Source organism: Canis aureus, chromosome 20, assembly GCF_053574225.1.
Source record: "Canis aureus isolate CA01 chromosome 20, VMU_Caureus_v.1.0, whole genome shotgun sequence".
NCBI classification, from domain to species: domain Eukaryota; kingdom Metazoa; phylum Chordata; class Mammalia; order Carnivora; family Canidae; genus Canis; species Canis aureus.
Genome location: NC_135630.1, coordinates 51478635 through 51503719, shown reverse-complemented (window position 1 = coordinate 51503719; position 25085 = coordinate 51478635). Strand labels below are relative to the sequence as shown.

The window sequence follows — 25085 nt, the reverse complement described above, 5'->3', positions numbered from 1 at the left end:
TTTTTATTTGGCATTATCTAGCATAATTGATGATGGTCATCTTGCATAATGCAGAATTTCTGTTTGTAATATGTCCATCTTGGTGAAACTGCCATATGTGCATTATAAGGATGTTCATGGTATTCCTTACGATATTGTTTGTTTTGGAAAAAAAATCGAAAAAAAAATCTAAAAATGTCCACAGAGGAGTGGAAAAATGAATTATTAGATTGCTATTAAAATAAGGTAGTTAGGGGATCCCTGGGTGACTCAGCAGTTTAGCACCTGCCTTTGGCCCAGGGCATGATGCTGGAGTCCCGGGATCCAGTCCCACATCGGGCTCCCTGCATGGAGCCTGCTTCTCCCTTCTCCCTCTGCCTGTGTGTCTGCCTCTCTCTCTGGGTCTCATGAATAAAAAAAAAAAAAAAAAAAAAAAAAGATTAGATCCAGCGGGTTAAGGGGATAATACTAAAAGGTCTAATGTGCTATAAAATAAGTCACAAAAGGATACATGCCATTTATGCAAATTAAAAATGCAGAACAATATAATTTATTATTTGTAAATGTAAAATGCTAGAAATTTAACACCATACATAGAAAAACCCCCCACAAATTAAGGATATTACCTTTGGATAAAGAGGATAAAGGGGAAATAGAAGAGTGGGAAGCTTTGACTGTTTATGAAATTTTTTTTTTCTAAAATAAAGACCTGAAGCAGCTATGGCAAATGATAGCAGTTGTTAAATCTGGATGGTGGGAACATGGTTATGCCACAATATTCCTTGTTTCTGTCTGTATGTTTAAAATATTTCAAAATTAGAACTTTAAGAAATATAAAAACATAAACACTTTGCCTGCCTGCTTGCCTGCATGTCTGAATAAATGAATGCATGCAAAAGTATTAAGAATTTCTCCAATAGTTATACTGACTAGATATTAACATGTTAGTCTTTAGCATGAGCTATATTTTTGTGTTCAAATTTACAATTTAATCATAATCACTGTGAAAAATAGAAGAATATTTAACAGTTGAAAGATAATATTTTCCTGGAAGTGAAAAGAATGAGGATAAGCAAGACAAGTTCTGCTGGAAAGGTTATTTGAAATAGGGATTAAGTATTTTGACCCAAAACAATAACAGTGTTAATATTGAAAGCTACACACTGAGGAGTAAAATTTCTGGGAGTTGTTAGAACTGTAATTTTATGATTTTTCTAAAAGGTTTTATTTATTTGACAGAGAGAGAGGGGAAGAGAGAGAGAGAGAGAGAACAAGTGCGGGGTGGGGGCAGCAGGCAGAGGGAGAGACAGAGGGAAAGGTAGGCTCTCAGTCAGGGAGCCCAGCATGAGACTCAATCCCAGGACCCAGGACCGACTGAGCCACCCAGGTGCCCTGTAATTTTATATTTTAACATCAGATTGTATTGGTGGGGGTGTGTTTTTAGTATTTCTGAGTCACTATACCTTATTTGATGTACATATCCATGGGTGTTTCATTTTATTTTACGAAGTTTATAATTTAAAAAGTAATATATGGGGACACCTGGGTGGCTCAGCAGTTGAGCATCTGCCTTTGGCTCAGAGCCTGACCCTGGATTCCCAGGATCGAGTCCCACATCGGGCTCCTTACATGGAGCCTGCTTCTCCTCCCTCTGCTTGTGTCTCTGCCTCTGTTTCTGTGTCTCTCATAAATAAATAAATACAATATTTTTTAAAAAGTAATATGCGCTTACTGTATAATAAAATCAAATTCCAAAATAAACAACCATATTTCATAACACAAAGACACTATTATTAACATTTGACTTCTCTTAGTACTTTTATATGCATACCTTTATTTTTAAATTAATTACAATCATAACATATGTAAACCATTTTTCACAGCTTCTGAAGTTTATTTTGAGACTTATTTTCAGAATTAGAATCTAGCAATTAAATTTAGTTTTAAAAGATTGGTTTTTTAAGGTTTGCGTCAAGGTGGCAAAAACTACAGAAAAGTTTGATTCAGAAAAGTACATAATTATTTATAGACACTAAAACTTTCAGAAAGATTTTTTTTTTCACACTAAGAAAGTACTGCAGTTGAAGTCTTTCTCTGACTTTACAGCTGGTTGGAGAGCAGGGTGGACCTCACAAAGCAGGTGTTTACCTCTGCCCTTTCAGTCTTCCTCGAAGGATTGCTTAGGAATAAGAGTGGAAGAAAAAAAAATCAAGCAAATTAAGTGTTAAGTCGGATTTCAGATTTGGGTTCCGAAAATTTTTGTATCTCTGAGAAACCAGAACATTCCTCCTCACCAAATACTATATAAGTGATCAAGTGATAGTACAAGCTGCCGCAAAGACAATGCGATTTGTACTCTATGTGAGGAATTGTAGAACACTGTGATAAACACATCTATATCCCAAGGATCCCTAGTCTTGATTTGATCTATGTTGTCTCTAAGTTTGATCTAGTCATAGTTTTGGCTTCTGCATACATTTGTTTTGTAAGAAAACTCAGATTTTGTGGAACAAAACAGTGAATCCATCAGTGCAATAAGCTTCAATATTTTGATAAAAAACAACTTAATGCTGGGTTCCCAACTGTGCTAAATCCCTCTGAAACATTTAAGCTGCTCTAACATTGATGACTAATTGTTTCAGGATATTTGGGGAAAAATATATTTAATTTCTATGAGCTCAGATTGCATGGCAGGTAAATCAGTCCACAAACATCTGTTCTTTCTCTTCCAAAACAAATTGTTCATCATTTCACTTGTTTAAATAAATATTTAATTACATATTAAATATATAATTATTTTTGCTAAATAACACCTAATCAAGAAAAGGAAGAGGATTGATACATATATCATATATACTTATATATATGATATCAAAAATATATATTTTCATATATATATATGAAAGAAACCCCACCCCAAACATAAGTCAATTAAGGCATTCAATTTGAAGTTTTCATTCTTCACTCATTTTGGTTAATGAAGGTTTTACGTTATTACACATAAGTGTGCTTGTGTGTGTGTGTCTGATGTTTTGATATAGTATTCTCTTAAGGATCTACACCTGTGCTGTTATCAAGTTCAGTATCCTCTAGACACATATGGCTACTCACCAAATATGGCTAGTGCAAAATGAGATAAATATAAAACACGTATTGGACTTTAGGAAAAGTAATAAGAAAAAAATTCATATGATATTTTTCATCAATATTGTATATGGATTACATCTCAAATGATAATATTTTGGATATATTCAGTTAAATACATTATTAAGGTCAATTATGTCTTTTCTACCTTTTTAAATGTGATTACTAGGAAATTCAAATTATAGGGATTTAAACTTTAAACACATATTTATGGTCAGCACTATATTTCTATTGATCGGAAACACAAACAATTACTAGGGTACACATAAAATGCTATAGTATCTTCTTTTTTTGAACATAGAAATCTAAAAATATTTATTTCTTTGTGCATACCTAAATGGTTATTTTAATTCCAAATTAATTTTGTTACATTTCTGCCAGGACATGTACAGCATCTAAGTGCTACACTTATCAGTAGTCACTAAGAGATGCTTATGACAAATTTCAACAATTTGCGCTTATACATTTTGTTATTTTCACGTCCAATTACCTTAGAGTTTATGGCATATTCTATTCAATATCCATGTTGAGAGCTTCTACCTGGGACTGAAGAAAAGAATTATTTTTTACCTTATTTTTTTTATTGAGGAATATAGTTGAGATTTTAAAATATAATTATGGATGCCAAATTGTCCCTTTATATCTAATAATGCCTGATTTGTGGGAGAGAGCATAGTGTGTGTGCCAATCAATCCTCTCAATAAATCCCAGAAATATGCAGCCTCTCCCAGCCAGACACAACTCTTCTGGATCCAGGTGGGACTTGCCCTGCACAGTAGTCCTCCTAAACACCCCTCCTCAAAGAGCAAAGCTCAGAGGAATGGATAGAACTCACTCTCAGCCAGCAAGAGGAAGAAAGCAGGTAGCGTTGGGACAGCCACATCTACTCAGTCTTTCTCAGTTTAACTACCAGTGAAGTCACTTGATTTTTGGAGAAGCGTGCACACAGAAGCACAAGTAGTCTAGGAGTGGTGCTCTTTGCTCAGGCTTGGTAAGAAGAAAATTCTTGGAGTGAAGCTGTAATCCTACTGTCAACCTATAAAATGGGAAAAAATAACTTTTTCCTTAAAATTAATGACTATCATTTATATATCTTCACAGATCTCATAATATTTCTCTTAAGTGTGTTAATATATAATCCTTACAACTCTGATTTCAGTAGTCATTTCATTTTCATCTGGAAGACAAGAAATAGAGTCTCTGAGAGTTTAAATCGCTTGCCCGCTATTACCTAGTCAGAAAGTGGAAGATACTTTTACCAAATTCTGCTTGCTGTTCTGTCTGTTGCATCTTCATTAAAATTAAACATAATTTCTCAAAAACTCCACAAACAATTGGGTCCAGACTTGTAAATGAAATGTATCAGGATGGTGATTATGATTATTGAAAACAAAATGAAGAAAAATAGATCACCTTTCTCCTTTGGTTCTGTTACAGTGGTAAAGAGAAATTCCAAAACTTTTTGAACATCATTTATTTTATTTCTAGAATCAGTGCAAAATTAACTGAAACAACTACTTTTAAAATAATATTAGTTATTATTAATACTGACATCTAGTAAGTTTTTCTTAAAAATTAAAAATCTTACTTCTCTAAAATTACTTATAGTCAAACTTCATATTTTTATTATTTTTATCACATTGTTCTGCATATGGGACACCATCATGGCTATGATTTCATAGATGAAAATGAATTCTTGCAGAGCAAAGCAAAATATTTTACAATGCATTTATTTTTATTTAAGAATGGCAATACAGATAATTTGAGGTTAAAGAAATCTGTAGCTTTTCTCTTGATCTATTGATGTTTTGGAAGGCTGTTACAAAATTACCTTATAATCTTTGAAGTTTAGTTTTATTTATTTATTTTAAAAATATTTTATGTATTTATTCATGAGAGACACAGAAAGAGATGAAGAAACATAGGCAGAGGGAGAAGCAGGCTCCCTGCAGGGAGCTTGACGTGGGACTCGATCCCAGGACCTCGGGATCACGCCCTGAGCCAAAGACAGATGCTCAACCACTGAGCCACCCAGGTGCCCCTAATCTTTGAAGTTTAATCCGAAATTTTCCATTTTGTTTTTTTCCAGAAGTTTAATTAAAGAAGCTATATTTAAAACACATACATTTTTTTGTTGTATTCTATTTTGCTTCCTCTGTTGCTGAACTATGTGATTTCAACAGCAGTATTATTTTAATTTATGTGTCCTAAGCTAAAAAAATGCTGCATGTTATTTGCACAGTCTGTTGGGACTTATGTTGTAGTTTTTACTCAGGCAAATCCTTTATCGATTTCAATTTTTGCGTGATTAAGAATGATAGACCCATTTCTATTAATATCTCGGTACAATTAGGTCATAGAGCAGGAGGATTTTTGGTTTTTTTTACATGATTATAAAAGCTTAAATTTCTAAGACCTTTGTTATACCAGGAAACCTATTTGGCACTTATTTCTTTTCATTTCATACCATTATTGACATATAATTTAATGATGGAAGATTCCTAATGCATTTGTTGATAAATAGGAGACCAGCCTTTCTCTCTATAGGATTACTGTGTTTTATCTTTTCTTCATTAAATTGTCAAGGCTTCTCTCCTCAATCACAAGTACATCCTGTACAATGATGTACAACAATGATTGGTGATAGAAAAGTGCAGTGGAGAGCATTTCAATTTTTGAACTTCCTGGTTTTTGGTTTTAGTTAATTATTCTACAATTGATGTGCATGCAGGGATGTCATTGATCCCCATCTCCCAAATGCCTCATTTACTGTCTGATATTAGACTGGGCATTCAGGGTGGTATGTTAACTCTCTCAGGCCAAAAGAACACTATTTAGTGAATTATAATGGAGCTGTTATTATATTTAGGTTTTTTTATTCAGGTCATTTATGGCAAGCTTCGGAGATGATGCCACGACCCTGTATTATTGGCCAATTATTCTATCAATGTATGCCCCAGCCATAGTCATGATCACAGAATTACAAAGCAGAATGAAAGCTTCTGCTCAAACAGCATCATTTTAGGGAGACATAAATTGTAGTCCAGAAAGATTAAAGACTTTGTGACATCATAAAAGTAATGACATATCTGGGGATAAAAAGACCCGACCTTTAATACATTGTTTTTGGAGAATCCAAGGTTATCGCACTTACTGATGTGTGATATTTGGCAGGTTGTATAACTTATTAGGTCTCAATTTCATCATATACTCTTTATTGATAATGAGCACTTCTAAGGTTTGTGTGACAAAAATAGCAGATGTACAGTAATTAAATTTCTTTCCCTTATTTTTGTTGTTTCAGGGAAACCCACCATCAGATTTTGAAAATTCTTCTTTTGGGCATATTACCTTTATGATTGTGAAGTAAGCAGATTTTGTTAAAATTATTCTTTTTAGTCAGAGTTAAAATACTCTAATTATTAAATACTTGAGTTTTTAAACTCAAACTCAAACTCAATTATTAAATAATTGAGTTAAAATACTCAATTATTGTTGGTGGGTGAGTGGAGAGAAAAACAGAAAGGATTTGAGGAAGTTTGCATTTCAGTCCCATTGCATTAGAAATAAACCACAGCTAGAAATAGGTTGTGTATTTCTTTGAGTGGAAGATTTTTTGTAAAATTTTCCCTTTTTTCATCATATTTCTATGAACAAGAATAAGTGAGTGCTGATTCACTTGTCCTCTATATCGCTCCCTTTGCCTCTTCTCTATTTGATCTTGTAAGCATAGGATCCTGGAATCCTCTTATAATATTTTTTTTCCCCATAGAGGAAAAACTTAGTCCTGTATATGATATTGGTGAGATAGCTCAAAAATGTCAAAATTCAAATTTGATTGCTGACTTGGATTGCTGTTCAAGAAATACAATATAATTGCTGAAATCATTTATTTGAAATGGACTTTAAATCTTATGACTATTTGAATATTAAAATAGTTGAATGTATCAAATCACCTTCATTCCCATTGTTGTCTAATTATAGAGGAGGAATTTCAGAAGCTATATTTATAAAATATCAGACAAAAATGGTTAACCTCAGTCTAGACCTGTGGGTTGTTGAGGTACCAAAGCATTAGGAAGAACATAAGATGAATGTGCCAACAGAACTCTTCCTAATAAGAAGCAAAGAAGTTTTAACGTTTTAAAATGGAAGTTAAATGTCTTAAAAAATGTAATTTTTTACTTAAAAGTAAGGTTATTATAATGGCTAGTATGGAATACACACCAAGTTTTTAAGACAATAATTATAGACCAAGTTTATTTGAATTAGAAATTCATTAATGATAGGTTTGTTTTGAAAAAAATGTAATAAAGATATTCAGATAGCATTAGAAACATTAATTTATGATCCCCAATGGATTGTTTACACAAAAGCAACATAATTGCCTAATGATAATTCTTATTTTTATAACATTTATGATTATATGGTAGTTGATGGGTAGCCAAATATTATCATGTCATCTTCGAACCATCCCTTGAAATAAGATATTACAATTATTTTTATTTTATACATGAGGTAATAGGTTCAGAAAGATTACATTTCCCAAGGTTACCCAAGCTGGAATTTGAGCGCAGCAATTCTAGTTCCAATCAAAATCTTTGATTTTATATCACACCCTAATGCAATACATAAGAAACACTTGATAATGTGATGAGAGAAGTAAAATGAGAATTTAAAATCTGGGTTTTGGTCCTGACTGTGTCATTAACTCAGTGCTGAAGGAGCATACGAACTTTTGGATCTGCAAAGAGAAAACTGAAGCCCAAAGTGCTTACTTTGCCCAAGTCACTGTTTAGAGTTTCATAGACTGTCCTTACCTTGCAATATAAAGAGTATACTAACTACAAATTAAATAAAATAAAATAATTATTTGAAGCAAATAAGTTATATCAGGAAAATTTTTAAAGAAATATATCTGGGCAGTAAAAAAAGTGATACATTGGAGCTCAAAAAGAAAATGCAGAACAAAACAAAAAACACATTCTTTTATTATATGCTGATGACCAATGCAATCATCTTCCCAGTCTTATGTTTCTACATTTTCTCCAGAAAATGGATTAATCATCTCTTTTTAAATTCACATTTCTTAATTCTGCCTTCCTTATCTCTTCTTATGACCTGGTGTCTTACTAGATAGTCAAGTAGATTGCCTACAAAGAAAGAGATATTTTTTAGCTAAAATATCTATTGCCAGGTAATTTCCATACTCAAAGCTCAATTTATATGGTTCATAAAAGGACTTTTGGTAGCGAATATTGCCAGAACAAAGCGCGGATTTAATGTGCTTTCTGATTCCAGTGAGATTCTGAGTCGTGTTTCTGCTTGGGCACATATATGAAAATCCTTTTCCTGTCTCCATGCCTCACTGCTTACTCCCAGGCTTTCTGAGTGTCTCTTATCATTGGTTACTCAGAGTGTGGTCTACTGACCAGCAACATTGGCATTTCTTTGTAAAAGGCTTGCTGAAGACCTTCTATACTTACTGAACAAGAGCAGTATTTCCAGATAGTTCCCATTCATATTAAAGTTTGAGAACCACTGTTCATTGTTATTCATCATCTCAAAGATAGACACCTTTTCATTATTATAGCTCTTTGGACCCATTTCTCTAAGTCCTCCATGTCTTGTTATATGGATAGTATTTTCATCTGACTTATTTCATTTAGCATAATGTTCTCTAGATCAATCCATGTTCTTGCAAATGACAAGATTTCATTTTTTATCACTCAATAATATTCCAGTGTGTGTGTATGTGTCAAATCTTTATCCATTCACCTAATTATGGGTGGGATTTTTGAAAATATCCATTTAGTACTCATGCATGGCTCATGTTCTAATGAGTATTGCAGGATGTAGAATGGGTTAGAGAGAGGGTTGATATTTTTTTAAGCATAGATTGTGCTGTTTATGCCTTTTTTCACTGGCTTATAGATTAGAAAAGAGAGTCAGAGGAATAAAATGGTCTATTCATAGGCACAGGGTCAGCTAGTTGCAAACTTATTACCAAGATTTCTGTTGAAAAGTTAAAGAGACTTGAGTAGACACTAAATGCCCTAATGTGCTAACAATATGGTCTCTCTTGGATATTTCATGTAATCTCTGCAAAGCAGGTAGAAAAACCATGGAAAGATTGCTTTTTAAATTTTTTTTTTTAATTTTTATTTATTTATGATAGTCACAGAGAGAGAGAGAGAGAGGCAGAGACACAGGCAGAGAGGGAGAAGCAGGCTCCATGCACCGGGAGCCCGATGTGGGATTCGATCCTGGGTCTCCAGGATCGCGCCCTGGGCCAAAGGCAGGCGCCAAACCGCTGCGCCACCCAGGGATCCCGAAAGATTGCTTTTTAAAGTGTGGGGCTGTATTGCCAAGGCAACCTCACATTCATTTAGTCCTTGCATCTCTTTGAGCATGATAAAATTTTACCCAATATATTTTTATTGGGTCATAAATGCTATTCAAGTGAAGCCTATGAATTTAAAAATAATTGATTATGTATGAAAACTTTGTATGGTGACAGATGGTAACTACTCTTATTGTGGTGGTGGTGAGCATTTCATAATGTATATATAATTGCCTAATCACTATGTTATACACCTGAAACTAATATAATATTGCATGTAAATCATACTGGAATTAAAAATAATAAAATAAAAATAATTGATTATGAATTTTACATAGGAAGAATGGAAAATTTTGAATTAAATCATAAGCAATTAGCAAATGCCTTGTGCTTTTAAGGCAATTTCATCAGAATTCCATAGATGACCATTTTGAGGTTCAGTACATATTAAGTTCTAGAAAGTAAAGCCTCTCAAATTTTTGAATAAGAGTTTCATCAGCTTTTCTTGGCTAAATGCAAAGCATTTAATCTAGATAGCCTATGTAACTCTAAAAGCTGTTTGCTAAAAAATAAAAGATTACACTGGAAAGAAAAAACAATGGACTGTATTGTGAAGCTCAACTAAAAGGAAGTTGACTCCAGGTTTGCGATTTTCTTTTAGTCAAATCTAACCAAAAAAAATTCTGAACCTTAGCTTAAAAAAATTACTTACAATCAAAAGAAACTAAGTGAATTTTCTCACTTTGGTAATCAGCTTTGTGAATGAGAGTTGTATATATGAAAGATTCACCAAATTAGAGAGAAGCACAGTAGCGATACTAGCAGTATTTCAATGTGAGGAGTAACCATCCTGTAATCTTGATAAAACAATACAGAATAAAAGAAAGAGCTTCTTGCTCTAAAATATAATGAGACTCCTCCTTTCTACCCCAAAAGATAAATCCCATATTCTGTCTCCACACCTTCAAAAACTATGTTCTGAGGTTCTTCCCTCCTGTTCATCTCTATCTGAATTTTGTGTGTCACCCACTAAAAACCTACACATTCATTAAAAGTCCTCTCAAAAGCTACATGGGCCATGATGGAAGCACTCCCTAACCCTGACCCCAGTGGATTCACAACCGTTGCCTCTATGGTTCCACAGCTGCTGCTGCTGCTTCTTCTTTTAAAGATTTTATTCATTTATTATTGAGAGAAAGCAAGCATAAGCTAGCGGGGTGAGGGGCAGGACAGAGGAAGAGGAAGAAGTAGGCTCTCCCTGAGCAGGAAGCCTGACACTGGGCTTGATCTAAGGACCCTGGGATCATGACCTGAGCCAAAGGCAGATGCTTAACCCAGTGAGCCACCCAGGCACCTCATCACAGCTACTTCTTTGTTACACAAAATTAAAACACTTTCGTGGCCAATGGCAAATGACATTTTGTGATATGTATGTACTTATATCTATATCTGTTCCCTTCCAATAAATTTGAAAGCAAAGAAATTACCCGATTAATCTTTCCAGTTCCCACATTATCCAACCTATTCTTAGCAATACTATGCTCAATAAATGTTTGTTCTGTTGCATTCACACTAAAATGTCTATGTCTAATCATATGTTTTAATATAAGGTTATTATGGTTAGAAAATAATCAATTTAGAAAGAGGTAGAACAAGATCACCCGGGAAATGATGCAGAAAAATGTACAGAAATAGATGTCATGAGGAATGAAAATAATCTCCTAATTGCTAATTTATAGAAGGTAGACAATTAGCTGGCCTGCTGCTAAAGTCATCGCTAGTGCATTATGTAAATGGTTGATATTTTCCACTATAGAAGAATTTATGATATTATTGTGTTTCCCAGTTCAGGAAATGATGTAAGTAATTGAACTGTGACAACTCTGTTTTCATAAATTCCTGAAGCCTATTGAAGTTACATCTTCAGCTCTGGAAGATTATAAATCTTTCTTAACCAGAATTTTGAAGTGGTTTTTAACTTGCATTACACAGACGAAATTTATTACTATACACACACACATTCCCAAAGACTAAACACCAGTCTAAAATCTTTCTATTTAATTCCCTCATCAAACCAGATAATTTTAAACTTCATTGTTTACTTTTTATTCTGTGTGCTATAAAAGATTGGTTATGTTGTACATACTAAGCAGATTTCTTCTCTGATCTTGCTATCTTGATATCTTCTCATCAGAATAATTGCAACTTTATATTTTGAAAAATTTTAAAATATGCATTAAATTTTCCAATGAGGAATCCATTATTTTTGTCTTTTTTTTGAAGCTGAACAGAGGAGAATTTATAACAGCCTAAAAAGAAGTTAAGGCTGAGTAGAACATATATTCTGCTGAATTTAGTGATATCAACATGAGTTATTTCTTTTTTTTTTTTTTTTTTGCATCTATGTTTTTTATCATGGATGCATTCTGACCAAACATAAATGAATTTTTCTTCATAGATACACAGCATTGTTCTCTTAAAATTAAAAAAGAAATCATGTCATAAAGTTTATGTGGCAACAAATAGCTTTATTTATCTTCATTAGATAATTAATTTGTAACTATATTATATAATTTCATTAATAACAATGAAGACTTTCCTTTATATTTTATTGCCAAAGATGTTCTCTTACTACATGTTTTCTTTGTAGTGAAAAGTATGTCTTTTAGATTTGCTTTTTAAAATATATTATTAATATTTTAAATGTATTTTTTATACTTTATTCAATCTTCTTTCTTCACATAGTGTTTGATTTCTTCTGTTGTTGGAACTTATCCTTAAATATATTGCTTCATGTGTATTAGAACTATAAATATCACTTCTATTATACTGCTTTATTTTCTTGCACTTAAAATTTTGCCTTTTTTTTTTTTCCTTTTTTTTGGTCTGTCCTTGAATAATTATTTATTCTCTATCATGTTTGTTGAATCACAGTTCACACTTTGTAACACTTAAGAGTTTGAAAGTCAAATTGCATTCCAAATTGTATATTTCTGAAAACCTCCTAAATATGAACATAAGTTCAAAGTTGGGAAATAAAGCTGACTTAATTTTGTTTTTTACATGGCACTCATTTTTACAAAAAAACAACTCTTACTTCCTCATGAAACTTTCCCAAGTATACCCTATGATTTTTTCCCCTTGAATTCCTATAGGATTTCTCTCCATGTATTTTTTTAATGGTATCTTCTAATTTTTTTTACAAATTTTAATATAAACGGATAAAATTACACAACCTTTGAATTACAGTTAAGGCTGTTTTTGGTATTTCAATCACTATCATCCTATGATTATATACTGAGATATTTACCATATTAATGAAATAATGAGATGATTTTTGTAAAATATGTCATCAGTTTGACCTCTATGGACCATGTCTGAGGGATCATAAGCAGAAGTAATTTACAATTTCTTTGTATCAGTTATTTTGATTCAGTGCATATGTTAATGATAATGTTTAAGATGGACAACAAAGCAGTGTGCACTGTTTAGTTTTAGTATCCTCTTACCTATGTCTTAATGCCCCAGCAACGAATTTTCAGTTATCTAATAATTAAAACATTAGATAGGCTATCTTCATCAGTGCAAAAGGGACCTTTTCCCTCTTGGCTGTCTAATCAAAGCCACTTTCCTTCTGTTGAAGTACTCCCTACAGAGGCTACAAGTCACAGAATGTATGAAGATTGCCCTGATATCTGCTTCTTCCTCAGTATAGCATTTCTGCTGGAACAAAATTATGAATTAAAAATTTTGTTGAGGCAAGTAAAGGAGTTGTGAGCTCACTGAATCCTACCTAAGTGAGAAAAAAAGTTGTATGCATAATTATACCAGAGAAGAACCTCAGTTGTTCTCTGCAACCAGGCCCTCAATTCCCTCAGTTGTAGTATCGCTATTATTTAAGATTGTATGTATGTATGTATGTACGTATTTGAGAGATAGTATGAGAGAAAGGGAGAGTGAGCATGTGCATGAACAGGGGGAGGAGCAAAAGGAGAGGGAGATAGTGTCCAAAGCAGGCTCATTGCTAAACATGGAGACCATCTGAGCTGAAATCAAGAGTCGGACATTTAACCAACTGAGACACCCAGATGCCCCATTAATTGTAGTATCTTTTGGTTCTTATCATTGTGATTGCTTTAAGTCACAGTTTTAAAATGATAACACATATTCACAAAGCCTCCAGTAGGTTTCAGACATTGTGTTATCATCACATTTAACCAACCTATATGGTTTAACCCCTATCCATACCCAGAGTAGGTTTTATGATTCTGTTTAGAAAAGATAAATTGAAATAACTTGGTTTAGCTCATTGCAATAACAAGTTCTATAATGAGAATTCAAGTGTAAAATTTGTCTTTCTTCAAACTCACATTCTTGACTAAACCATGTTACCTCCATAAATCTTCTCAAACATAGTGTGAACTAATAGCAGGTTTCTTTTTTTTTTTTTTAATTTACAATATTATTCTTTACATTTATACTACTGTGACAATTGGAGAAATTAGGTAATTCCCATTTTGGAATATTAATTTTGAATCTAGAGACAGCCAAAGGATTCAAATATATCTTGTGAATATGTTTTGACTTAGTTTTCCAGGCCTATTGTTGATATCAGTGTTACCAATATAGACCCTTTAAATCTTTGGAAATGAACATAAATACCTTTTTGATCATTTTTTAGCTTTCACTGTCATTTTAATTTGAGATATATCATTTATAATCTGACATTTTGATTATGTCTTTAAACGGCTACAATATATATCATATTCAGTCAACACAGACAGTATAATCAGATAAATGGAGTAATTCTCTGTCATCACATTGTATTGATGCTGATAATAACTCAAAACGTTCTATGAGGTTATTCTCTCTAAGCTCGATAGAAATATTGTTGCTGTTCTTTAACCATGTGCTTTTAGATAGCACCTAAATATTTTCATTCATTCACTCATTGCTACTGTTGCTCGTAGGACAATAATTCTCAAACACTGTTGACTCACAACTCATCTGAGGAGTTTATAACTGGTGCCATCTCAGAGACTAATTCATTTGACAAATCTAGCCATTCTGAGGCATATTAATCCAAGGTCAGTCACTTAGCAAATAATATTTATTTAGTGAAAAACATTAGATTCGTTTCAAAAGCATATATTCCTGCCTTTGAATATTCTTAAATATATTCAGGGAGATGAGATATACACAGATTTTAGGATATCTGTGAGACAATAATCAAATAGTATTTTTTGAGTACTTTCTAACAACCATAATTTTCAAAGCACATATTCTTCATTACCTTCATTTCAACATTATTTTCCCTGACCATTTTCATTTAGGGGTATATAGAAAGGCAATTTTAAATCTTTTTCTATACGTAGTATAGAGTATTGACAGCTGGTTGAGAGGTAAATAGTCCATAAATATAAAAATTATTACTATTAGGGTTAAATATCTTATAACTTAGTTTATTCTATAGATATTTTTGTCTCTTAAAAATGATTCTATCCTTAGAATTTTGAATTCTAAAGAATTAAATTGCTATATTTAATTAGCATAAAGCCCAGATAAAAATGTGGTTTATTCATTTTCAGTTTATTCCTTGTTCTAATTTTGGGAATAAGTCATCACAAATGTGGTAAAATATTAACTTGGATTTTATAATTACATGTATTTCATTCTGATATATGCATACCATCTGGGTTTATTTGGCATGCAATATGAAAAGTTAAGTAATCTTTACCAAACTAAAAGTTATTGAAATATTTATGAAGGTTGACATGTATCTTTCATCACTAACAAAATGAATGCAAATATCAAAGAAGATATCTGAGGAACTCACTATGGGAAAAATAAACAAATGAATAGTTAATCATGGGAGAAATAAGCAGGATTAACAACTACAAGCATGTAGAAGATCTTTTGTATTAATTATAGCCAAGTTTTGATGTGTCTCATTAAATTTCAGTCACAATTTTTTTTCAGAGGAGCTAATTTAAGTGGTTTTTGCATTGAGCATTGTTGAAATGTTTAAAATCTGGACAATGGGCTTGAATCAGAGTGATGGTAAACAATGTCATGTTTTCTGGGTGCCATAGGGATGAATGTCAGCCTGACCTAATTTAAAACCTCGTTAATGATGTGAGAGTCGGAGCAAATAGTGTACTAATGAAATTCTGAGATGAACTCAGATTGGCAGGTAGTGAAACCATGACTAAAAAAAACAATGGCCATTGTGTAAGACAACCTTGAACAAGTGGAATCTTGGCAAGAAAGTTAAACACATTTAATTTTTAAAATGGGATACAGCTGAAGAAATTAAGGGACACTACAGTGTGAGCTCAAGCCTTAAACGGCAGTTTGGAATTAAATAACCGTAAATATCTAATTTCACAACAAAGTAGTTCCATAGATAGTACAGCATAACATTCAAAAGTTAAAAAACTTAATAGATTTGTTATATATACAGATATCCACATATCTATTTGAAAATCTACAGGAACTTTTCTGTACTTAGTACTCTGGATATATCTACATTATAGCCCCTCAGAGAATGAACTTTAAATCTTGTTATTGATGTTGGCTATCTCATTCCAAGAAAGTTGCATATGAAGTGGCAGGAGAGAAAGAAAAAGACCCATAAAAAGCAATTAGGGGAGGGGGGAAGGAATAAGAATTAGGAAAGAACAGCATTGGAATGACACCTTTGGGAAAAGAGAGAAGAATGCCTTCCTGGAATCATTTATATGAAAAAGAAGTAGGGAAATAAACAGTAAAACATGAAATTTAGAAGAAATATCATGAAAAGAGTGGTAAAATAATGGAAAGAGTAGTATTTACAAGTGAAAATAGTTTGAAAATAACATTCACTACAAAGATTATCTTTTCAGAGCACACAGATCTGTTTCTAAGTTATCTTACAAGCTCAACTGCCCTGTTTATTACTATCCTAGAATCCTTTCTGCTCTTCTAATTTAAATATTTCTGTGATATAAACCTAGAAAAATTCCCAAACACTACACATTAATAATTTTAAGCTTATTGAGAACCTATTGGTACATTTGTCGGTTACAGAGCACTTTTTGCCTTAGGCAACTTCTAAATTTATTTGGGGTTCTAGAGTTTGGTTGAGTTTTAAGAAAACCATGTACTAAAAATGCATTTGTTTAGGGCATGGGGAAGTGCTCTATTTTTGGTGTCATAGCAAATATATTTTAATGAATACTGAATTATAAACATTGTCAGGCAGATTCCATTAGTAAAGTTATCAACCAGGATTACCTTGGGTATATCCCTTAAACTCTTATATTTAATTGTGAAATCAGACAGGTGGAATTAGATGATACAATGACTCTAGGATTATATAGGGGGGAATAAGTCTTTTGTCCCTCTTATCCTCTAAGATCTTGGAAATAGAGACAATATTTTCAAGAACAACGAAAAGAGGGGGCATAGTATAACTAATCAGAACAGATTCTACTGTACAAGTTTAATGGAAATGAAATAATTACTCATCAGCTACCTAAACACTATATTAAGACAGTATAAATAATATTAGAAACAATCTAGAATTCTGAAGATTAATGAGGCTAAGTGTAGATATTTAAAGAGATTTAAGAATTTCCTCTAAATTAAATTATAAATAAGAAGGGTAGATCCTAAGGAAGAAGAAAGAAAAGAATGATAGTGTTCCTTTAGGGTCTACTGTTACTAAAGCCTAACTTTTAGCTCTTGTACTTAAATTTTTCATATGGAGTTTTGATGAATGCCACTTGGAGGCACTCTTATACTGTAGTACTGTGCAATTTATATTATCAGGATGTCATATAATGAAACTTGCAGTTTTTATTTCCTTTTTTAATTCTAATAATCACTTGGGGATGGGTAATTAACACTGGTTGTGGTATTTAAACTTTCACATGATTTATATTTATCACCTTGTAATTTTTGCTGTTGTAAATAATCTCCTGTTCATCTAATAAACCAGATTTCATTCATTCCTGTAGGGAATGGGGGTTTTAGGACAACACCAAAGAAATAACTTGAGGAAAAATTTTAGTTCACAAACTCATGTTTGTTTTCCAAATTAGAAATTATTACTTTTTTAAAAAAATTAATGTTAATTTAAATTTGCTATTATCCAAAGTAGAACAATCAATGAGAATTCAGAGGCACTCTTGATGAGAACCAATCTCTTTAATCATTTAAAAAAATTCTGGAAAATATAAGCACTTAACAAGATTATATTAAAATATCTGATAGAATACAATGGCATGTACTGGAATATACATTAAATTGATTTGCACTGGGAAACTAAAGCTCATAAGAAATTTTTAGAGGAATGGAATCATATTATTGGAGATTTTCTTACTTGTATTTACTTTTATAAAGTTAATTTATTTTAAAATTATATGAAAATTATTCATATACATGTGAAAACTAGGAATTGTTCATACTTTTCTTTGTTTCAACTATATTTGGAAGATGCTGAATGTTACATGAGTAAGGATATATATTTTGCCTCATTTCTACTTTAATCTGAAAATGAAATCTATAAAATAATGCATTAGAAGTAATTATATTTTACTATTACTTTTGCATAGGATAGTGTAATATTCTTATTATAAGTGATGCTATTATCACAATCAAGCTACAAAATTAAAATGTTTATTTTTACCAACATTTTAATTAATTGGTAATAGATAATACTGATTAGTATATTTAATTATGCATGAAATGAGTAAACAGTAACAGAACTTATGTGTATGTTAAGTTATATTTGAAAAATACTAAGATTTTATTTCTTTAAGCTCTTGTTAGTTCAAGAACATATTGAAAAAGCTGTGTTATTTGGATAGCTTGAGGGGGAATGAGTTTCTTCACTAACCTGACTTGTTGATTAAATCCCCATCCACAGTTTGGGCACTGGCTCACTCTTCACTTTCTGCATTCATTCCTTCTTACGATGGTTACTCATCTCCAGGGGCTTAACAGCTAAGGCATTCATGTTTGTCAGCACTATAAATCTTGCTTTGCCCTATTCTTACATATAATGAAACATTTCTTTAACTAACCTAGGAATTTGATTAATATTTGGACGGAAATCACAATCCTATCCTTATCCTATCTCTGTCCAAATATCTCTATCTCTATCTTTCTAAATCTTCTTTTTATCAGTTGGGGTTTTATTGGTTGAAGTTAATATATCATAGATTAAAAACTAACAATTAAGGGTAAAGGTTATTTATTTAAATTCATACATGAACTATGGTTCCACATAGTCACCAAAAACCTACTCTCTCTAGGAACTTAATGGAAAATTATATTTAGAGCTAAGAAAACCAAACTAGCGGTCTATTGAAGGAGTGAAGACATGGATTTTACTTCTTGATTGAGGAATTTTAAAAAATCACATTTAATGCAGGTTTTTATCAAATTTTCCAATCAAAAATAGACTCTAGCTTAAATAGAGAAATCCAATACCCAAATTGTAAATATCAAAACAAAATTTTTTAATTATAAATACATGCAGTTATTCTGTGGTGGCTCTGTCAGTTAAGCATCTGCCTTTGGCTCAACTCATGATTTCAGGATCCTGGAATGGAGCCTTCAGTCAGGCTCCTCGCTCAGCAGGGAGTCTGCTTGTCCATTTGCCCCTCTTTCTGCTCTTGTTCTCTCTTTCTGTCTCTCTTTCAAATAAATAAAATATTAAATATATATATATATATATACATTCAACTTAGCATTTTGTATATTTAGAGATTTCTAATCCAACCAAATTAATGTGTTCATTCTAATGAATAGTGATTTTCTTTTTCCAAGTTTAAAATTAAATGTGTTTTTTCTAAACTAACAAGAAAACATTTCCTAAATCTGTAATTTTCTGTGACTCTCCGATTTTCTGTTCCCTTACATATTAGGATGAGTTCGTTAGTGATCTAGTCTAATCCTCTGTGTAAAGCCTAAGGTATTTACCTTGACAGTATTCCAGACACATAAGAATCCAGCTAATGCCCAAATACACAGAGGAATAATTGACTGGCTCAGGAAAGTCCAATCATATGTTACCCAGAAACAATAGACAGAATATTTCTTAATTTTTTTCCAATTTTATTGAGAAATAATTGGGATACATCACTGTACAAGTTTAAAGATACAGCAAGATGATTGGATTTACATATGGTGTGAAATGATTACCACAATGAGTTCAGCTAATGTCCATCTTCTGATACAGATACAATAAAAAGAAAAGAAAGAAAGAAAAAAGGAAAAAAAAAGGTTTCTCCTCATGATGATAAATCCTAGAATTTACTCTTAACTTTTCTATATATCATATAGCAGTTAGTTAGTCATCATGTTGTGTGTTATACCCCTAGTACTTATTTATCTTATAACCAAAAGTTTGTACCTTTTGACCATCTACCTTCAATTTCCCCTTCCCACAATGTACATCTCATAACCACAAGTCTGTTCTCTTTTTCTATGACTTGAAGATTCCACTTAAAAGTGACATCATGGAGTATTTGTCTTTCTCCGAATTATTTCACTTGGCATAATGCTTTTCACATCCATCCATGTTGTCCCAAATGGTACCAATTTCCTTGTTTCTTTTATGGCTCAATAATACTCATATACATATACAAAGAGATGTATCTATCTCTTTGTCCATTGATAATCATTTAGGTTGTGTCCATGTCTTGACTATTGTAAATAATGTAGTGTAAATAATGCTGCTATGAATATGAGGGTAGATACATCTTTCCATTTAGTGTTTTTATTTCCCTTGGATATATTCCCAAAAGTAGAACTGTTGGATGATATGGTAGTTTTGTTTGTATTATTTGAGAATCTTCCATAGTGTTTTTCATAGTGGCTCTATCAATTTACAATCCCACTAACAATGCACAAAGGTTTCCTTTTCTCCACATTCATGCCAACATTTATTATCCATTTTCTTTTTGATGATGGCCATTCTACCAAGTGTGAGGTGATATTTCATTGTGGTTTTAATGTGCATTTCCCATATGACTAGTGATGGTCAGCATCTTTTCAGGTACCTATTGGCCTATATATCTTCTTTGAAAAAAAAAAATGTCTGTTCAAGTCCTTTGCCCATTTTTTAAAATTGCATTTTGTTTGTTTTCATTGAGTTGCAGAAGTTCTTTAAATATTTTGGATATTAACCTCTTATTAAATATATGACATGAAAATATTTTTCAAATCCTTGGGGTTTGTTTTGTTTTGTTTTGTGTGTTTTGTTTCGTTTGTTTTTACCTGTTGATGCTTTCTCTTGCTGCAAGCTTTTTGGTTTGAGGTAATCCCACTTGTTGATTTCTGGTTTTGTTTCTTGTGCTTTAGATGTCATATCCAAAACAGCACTATGAATGCCAATGTTAAGGTGCTTTATTTCTATGTTTACTTCTAGGAGTTTCATGGTTTCAGGTCTTACATTTAGGTCTTAATCCATTTTAAGCTTTTTTTTTTAATTTATTTTTTTAATTTAAATTCAATTTGCCAACATACAGTAGAACACCCAGTGCTCATCTCGTCATGTGCCCTCCTTAATGCCCTTCACCTGTTTTGTTTTACTTTGTTTTTGAGTGGTTTGAAAGATAAGGTCCAGTTTCATTCTTTTATATGTGAATATCCAGTTGTCCCAAGAACACTTATTGAAAGATTGTCTTTTCTCTATTGAATAGTCTTGGTTCCCTTGTCAGTATTACTTGACTATAAATACATGGGTTTATTTCTGGGATTGCGATCCTGTTCCATTGTCTATTTTTATGCCAGTTCCATACTGTTTTGACAACTATAGCTTTATAGTATACCTTGAAATCAGGAAGGATGATGCCTCCTGCTTTGTTCTTTTTTAGTCAGGATTTCCTTGGCTATTTGGAGACTTTTGTGGTTCCATATGAATTTTAGGAGTTTTATTTGTTTTGTTTTGTTTTTTAAATTCTGTGAAATAAAATTCATTGGAATCTCTTGACAGAGATTGCTTGAATCTAGGGATGCCTTTTGCAACTACTGACATTTTAATAATACGAGTTTTTTCTAATCCATGAACATGAGATACCTTTACACTTATTTGCATCTTCTTTGATTTTATTCTGCAATGTCTTACATTTCAGAGTAGAGATTTTTCACCTTCTTACTTAAGTTTATTTCTAAGTACTTTATTGTTTTTGGTGCTATTGGAAATGTGACTGATTTCTTTATTTCCTTTTCAGATAATTCATTGTTAGTACATTGAAACGCTACTGATTTTTGTATGTTAATTTTATATCCTACAACTCTACTGAGTTCATCATAGATTCAAGAGTATTTTGGTTGAGTCTTTAGGATTTTCTATATATATATAAATATCATGTCAACTGCAAATTGAAATCATTTTATCTCCTTTCCAATTTTGATACCTTTTATTTCATTTTCTTGCTTGATTGATCTACATAAGATTTCTACTAGTATGTGGAATACGAGTGATAAGAATGGGCATTGTTATTCTGTTCCTGATCTTAGAGGAAAACCTTTCAATCTTCTATCATCGACTATGATGCTAGCTGTGGGCTTGTCATGTATTGCCTTTATTATGCTAAAATATGTTTCTTCTGTGCCAAATTTGTTGAGACTTCATCATGCATGGATGCAGATGCTGTCAAATGCTTTTTCTGCATCTATTGAGATGACTGTATGATTCATTTTTTTCATTCACCATGTATTACATTGGTTGATTTGTGTATGTTGAACCGTATTTGCATCTCAGTGATAAATACCACTTGATCATGGTATATTATCTTTTTGATGTGTTACTGAACTCAGTTTGCTAGTATTTTCTTCAGAATTTTTTAAAAAAGATTTTATTTATTTATTCATGAGAGACACAAAGAGAGAGACAGAGACATAGGCAGAGGGAGAAGCAGGTTCCCTGTGGGGAGCCCGATGCAGGACTTGATCCCTGGACTCTGGGATCACGACCTGAGCCAAAGGCAGACACTCAACCACTGAGCCACCCAGGAGTACCTTTCTTCAGAATATTTGCACCCACATTCATCAGGATTCATCATAGTTTTCTGTTCTACTTGTGTTCATTTCTGATTTGGGTATCAAGATAATACTGGCCCTATAAAATATGTTTGGAAGTGTTCACTTCTCTTTGATTTTTATGGAAGAGTTTGAGAAGGATTGGTGTTAATTCTTTAAATAGTAAAATTCACCAGTAAAGCCATCAGGTCCTGGGCTTCTCTTCATTGGTAGATTTTAGATTACTGATTCAATATTGTTACTCATAATTGGTTTATTCAGATTTTCTATGGCTTCGTGATTCAGTGTTGGCAAGTTGTCTATTTCTAAGAGTATTTCCATTCTTCTAGGTTGTCCAGTTTTTTGGTGTTTAGTTGTTTATAGTAGCCTTTTATCATCTTTTGAATTTCTGTGGTATCAATTATAATGTCTTTTTCATTTATAATTTTATTGATTTGGGGTTTTCTTTTTTATTCCTTGGTTAATCTAGTTAAAAGTTTTTTAGTTTTTAAAATTTTTTCTTTGGTTAATCTTTTTCTACTGTTTTTCTGTTCTCTATTTTATTTATTTATGCTCTAATCTTTATTATTTTCTCTGCTAATATGTTATCCTTTTTCTTGTTCTATAAAGTGCAGTTAGGTTGTTAATTTGAGGTCTTTCTTCTTTCTTACTGTAGCTATGTATTACTATAAAATTTCTTTTTAGAACTGCTTTTGTTGCATCCCACAAGTTCTGATATATTGTATTTCCATTATCATTAGTCTCAATGAACTTCTATTTCCCCCCTTAATTTCTTCTTTGATCCATTAGTTGTTCAGGAGAGTCTGTTTAATTTTTTATGTGATTGGAAATTTTCCAGATTTCCTCATTACTGATTTCTAGTTTCATGCCATTGTGGCCATAGAACATACTTGGTATGACTTCAATCTTCAATTTGCTAAGACTCTTTATGGTCTAAAATATGGTCTTTTCTGGAAAATGTTCCATGTGTGCTTGAGAAGAATGTATTCTGCTACTGTTGGATACAATGTTCTGTATATGTCTATAAATCCGACTGGTCTATAGTGTTATTCAAATCCACTGTTCCTTTACTGATTCTCTCTATATATAATCCATTCAGTATTGACTGAGACATTAAAGTCCTCAAGTGTTATTGTATTAATGTTATTTCTCCCTTTAGCCCTGTTAGTTTTTGCTTCATATATTTAAGGGCTACAATATTGGGTGTGTAAGTATTTACAATTGTATCTTCCTTATGTATTGACACTTTTATCATTATATAATAACCTTCTTTGTCTCTTTTTATAATTTTTAGTTTAAAATCTCTTTTGTCTGATATAAGTGTAGTTACACACTTCTTATTTTGTCACCATTTGTTTTAAATGTCTTTTTCCATTGCTTCACTCTCAGTCTGTGTGTGTCTTTAAAGCTAAAGTGAGTCTCTTATAGACAGCACATTTTTTTATCGTGTGTGTGTGTGTGTGTGTGTGTGTTTTAATCCATTCAGCCATTGTATGTTTTTTATTTGGAGAATTTAATTCTTTTACATTTAAAGTAATTATTGACAGGTAAGGACTTAATATTGTCGTTTTGTTGTTTTCTGATTGTTTTGTACATCCAATCTACCTTTTTTCTTATCTTGCTGTCTTGTTTTGTGTATGTATAATACCTATTATGGTATTAGTTTGATTTGACTTATTTATTATGTTTTTATGTGTGTAATTACTACAGGATTTGTCATTGTGGTTGCCATGAAACTTACATAAAAAATCTTAATTTTCTCAAACAGGCTTTTCATTTGGATGGGGCCAGGAGCTACCCTGAGCCTCGGCTATGAATTATCCTCCTGCCTGTGTAGAGCATGAAAATGTTCCATACCTGGTACTAGTTATGCTCTGTGGGCAATCAATTCCATCTGTCCTCCTCTCAGCTCAAGTGTTGCTGGGCTGCACTGCTTCCAGGAGTTACCACCAGCTCTTCTGATCAGATAGGGTTAGAAAACTTTGTATAGTGGGTTGGGCTGTGATTCAGCTCCTTGGCTGGAGGTGGAAAAACAGGGGCCTAGAGCCAACAAAGCTCTTCACTTGAGGATCCAAATCAGGCATATCTACAACCAGACAAGCTCCCTAGTCAGGGTGTGTCCCCATGTTAGTTCTGCAGATGAACAATCTCCCAGTTGGGACTGTTACTTGGACACTGCAGGTGTGAACTCAATATGCCAATATCCATGTGCTGGTTGTTGCTAGTTCCTTCCCTCTTCTTTGTCACAATCAGATTCTCAGTGGTTGAGCTCCCAGATTCCTCTGCAATACCCATGGTGCAAGATCAGAGTAAAGGTGCCTATAATGCAACCCGAATTTGGGGGCTGGTTGTACCCCTTAAGTTTTCTTTTCCCACTGGAGAAACTGAAGGGTCACAGAAGATGTCTCCACATGGTGTGGTGCTAGCCTAAGGGAAGGACAATATATTCAATGTGCAACCTCTTCTCTTACCCTTCTAATAGAGTCTTTCCTGGCCTCTTTGGTGCAGACAGGGGTGGAGGAAGGGTTATTTCAGCCTTACCTTTGTGTTCTAGAATCTCTCACTGGTATCTTATTTGTGAATG

The 25085-nt window shown here is 32.6% G+C and overlaps 1 long non-coding RNA gene across 3 annotated transcripts; it reads right to left on the bottom strand.

Moving 5' to 3' along the window:
* Positions 1-1849: 1849 nt before the first annotated feature.
* LOC144291980 (uncharacterized) lies at positions 1850-25072 on the bottom strand. 3 transcript variants are annotated; one of them, XR_013359521.1, is made up of 4 exons: positions 25043-25072; positions 3959-4159; positions 3614-3669; positions 1850-2158 (listed from the first exon to the last, which is right to left on the bottom strand). It is a non-coding gene; the product is annotated as an uncharacterized LOC144291980 (long non-coding RNA). The 3 variants fall into 3 exon arrangements; XR_013359522.1 differs by having other exon boundaries at positions 24973-25056; XR_013359520.1 differs by lacking the exon at positions 25043-25072 and adding an exon at positions 24359-24938.
* Positions 25073-25085: the final 13 nt, after the last annotated feature.